Genomic DNA, 3380 nt, shown 5'->3' on the forward strand with positions numbered 1-3380 from the left:
CTGAGTGTGTTATTGTGCTGATATCTTAAGGACTACCGCAGACAGCTGACTCCTAAAGTTTTTTATATTCTGCACATTCTGTGTGGTGATCAGGTCACAGCAGTGATAGAAATTAATCTTTTCCAACAAGTTTAAATAGATTTTTTTTTACCTTTTATGGGCATTTTTACCTTTATGAAGCCCTTTTTTTTTCTAAAAGTGTGCATCATCTTTTCAGTCAAATTCTTTAATTGAATCAGTCAATTAGAATAATAAGTCATTTGGGCTGTTACCAAGCAAATGAAATCAGTATTGACAAAATTCATCTTTGCAATGCAGAGGAAACACAGAAGCTGCATTAGAAGTGGTAAGTGCCTTAATATTACATTCTTGTTTATTCAACTGCTGTATAAAATCAGTTTCACATTTGTAATCATGCTGCTTTTTGGTGCAAAAAACGTCAGTCTTCATGTGGAAACGATACTTTAAATGTGAAATTAAAATTTCCAGTAGGCGGCAGCAAGTCACTGTTAATAAGTGAGTAATTGCGATTTAACCGAATCATTTAAACGGTTGATTAATTCAGGAATAAAACATCTCATGTCAGAGACGCAAACTGGAATTATATTTGTTGGCGAAATAGAGCAAAAACAGTCAATATTGTGTCTAAAATGTAAGTGTCTTAATATTACATTCTTGTTTATTGAACTGCTGTATAAAATCAATATCACATTTGTAATCGTGCTGATTTTTGGTTGAATAAACGTCCGTCTTCACGTTTCTAAATGCATTTTAATAAACTGAATCATGCAGTGAACTGAATCATGTAGCTCTCATGAGTCATGGATGTTAGCAAGACAACTATATTTGCATTTTGTCTTTTGGATAATTAGCTGTAAATTGGAGGCACAGGTATAGCTTAGTCTTTTGTTCATCACCACTCACCTCCACACCAAGACAAACACAACTGGAAAGGGAGGGGGGGCTTCACTTCTGCGGCTCTCTGTCTGTGACTGTGATGTGATGTGATGATCAATGTGTGCTACACTGCTGTGCTGCGCAGAGACGCGGAGGGGAGAAAAGCATCGTAACTCGACGGAGTCTCAACCTTTTTCTCAACCCGGCCTGATATTTAGATTTTTTATTTGTTTGACAGGGAAAGCTGTTCGCAAACAGAAACACGCACACATATATACATATATTCATTTATTTAAAAAAATTTAAATAAATAATAATAATAAAAAAACTCCCCAGAAAAAAGGGCACTTTCTCTCGAGGAAGAAAAAGGGCAGGTGCTCAAGCCCCCTTTCATGTCTATGTGTGCACGTGCCTGCTTTGATATCATACACCGACCGCTTCAAGTCGAACACACCTAATTATTATTGAACAATTGCAAATAGCAGTTAACTTAATTCACGTGATGTGTGTACTGCTAGACATCTTTGGTTTCCTTTTTTGGTCTAATTTAGATGGAAAATGTGTGCCTTTTTATCATTTGAGTCACTTATCAAAAGTTGCTAAAAGTACATTTGTTGCTAGGTGCTTTTGGAAGAAAAAGTTGCTAGGGTAATCTGAAAAGTTGCTAAATCTAGCAACAAAATTGCTAAATTGGCAATCACTGAAAGTAAACAGTCCCTCAGAGAGCGGCTCGGAAGAAAGGGGCGGGGTCAGCAGAGCTCATTAACATTTAAAGGAAAATGCTACAAAACTGCCTCTGAAAATAGCTGTTTTTGACAGGGTAAAAAAGGTGTTTTTTTACACTACCATTGAGAAATTTTAACCAAACTATGTTACAGACTTTTCATTAAGACCCTAAAGAATCATATCAACTTGTGGAAAATGGGCATCCTACGACCCCTTTTTAATGTCTTTATGAACAAATATTTATGAAAGCAAAAAGAGTAAGTGAAGATGTGATTGGTTGATGCACATCACTTTTGTGTGTATAAAAGTGCCTGCTACATGACTACCTACATACTAACTAACTGTAGTGAATCATACAAATTCATAACAGGACAATCTATGGAAAAAGTTTCATTGCTTCCTTAAACAATGTTTAAGGTTGTGTCTCAGGTTGTGTAACAGAAGTTAGGAGTCACATTGACTTTTCATGTTGTTTTTCTCCAGCCATTACATTTTGAAGAATGAATGAATGAATGAATGAATGAATGATGCATTTATATAGCGCTTTATTGTGTATTGTTGTACACCCAAAGCGCTTTACAATCATGTGGGGGGGTCTCTCCTCAACCACCACCATGCAGACCACAGGGTGAGCAAACACTAATAACTGCTTAAATGTTGGAGGTGCGGATGTTGGAGTCGGTGGAGCTCAGATCCGAATGAGGTAGAGACAATGATCTGATGGTCCATGTGACATTATAGGCCTAAGTGGGTCCAGATGTGCCTGGCTTCCACTACAACTAAAACACAGCCAGAGAGAAGGGCCCCTCAGACGCCCCAACACTGCAATCCTAAAGGACAGAGTAAAAGCAGTGCTAATCTAAAGTCTGGAACCCAGGGTCAAGGCGTACAATGAGACAATGTTTCAAGATAATAATATTATTATATATTATTAAATATAATATTTTATTTCAGTCCATGTTGCCGATATTAACTTAGCATCTATATGCAAGTGCACTTCTAGATAATAATATTATGTAATATTTAAATACAATATTTAAAATCTGAATTATACTTAAGCACTATATTTTTTAATTTTATAAGTAATTTTAATTTTATATACTTTATAAGTCCATGGCTGCATCCAAAATTGCATACTTCCCTACTATATAGTAGGTGAAAAACAGCGTGTGAACAGAGTATTCATAAAACAGTAGGCAAAAAGTTCCTGGATGACCTACTATTTCGTGTGCATCCAATGGACACTTTACTATCCCATGAGGCCACAGGGGAGGATTTCTCAATGGCAATGATGTGACGCAACTGCCGCTGGTAGGCCACATGACAATGACATCATTATGAATGTAATACGTATGAATTAAATTCATACTATATAGAAGTATTTTTAGCATTTATCAAAAAATTCATACTGATAAACTTGACTAAACTCTGGAAATATTGGTGTATCGTGTGTGAGACACATGGCCCTGATCTAACAGGCCAGTGTCCACAATGAGTCTGGGTTATTACATACCACAGAAGATGGAAGTGGTCAGCAGGCTTTAGCCAATATTCAACATGTCAGTGGACTCAGTTTAACATTCCATTCATCAGTCAGCTTATTAGCAAGCTTCCCAAACCCTGTTCTCATTGGACCATTACATCTTTGCAGAGATAATCCGTAACATGCTGAAAGCCGATGGAATGCCCTAACAGCACACATGTGCTCCTACCAGCGCTCACACACACACACACACACACACACACACACACTCAAC

Source organism: Sinocyclocheilus rhinocerous, unplaced genomic scaffold, assembly GCF_001515625.1.
Source record: "Sinocyclocheilus rhinocerous isolate Xijiao unplaced genomic scaffold, SAMN03320098_v1.1 scaffold779, whole genome shotgun sequence".
In the NCBI taxonomy this organism is placed as follows: Eukaryota; Metazoa; Chordata; class Actinopteri; order Cypriniformes; family Cyprinidae; genus Sinocyclocheilus; species Sinocyclocheilus rhinocerous.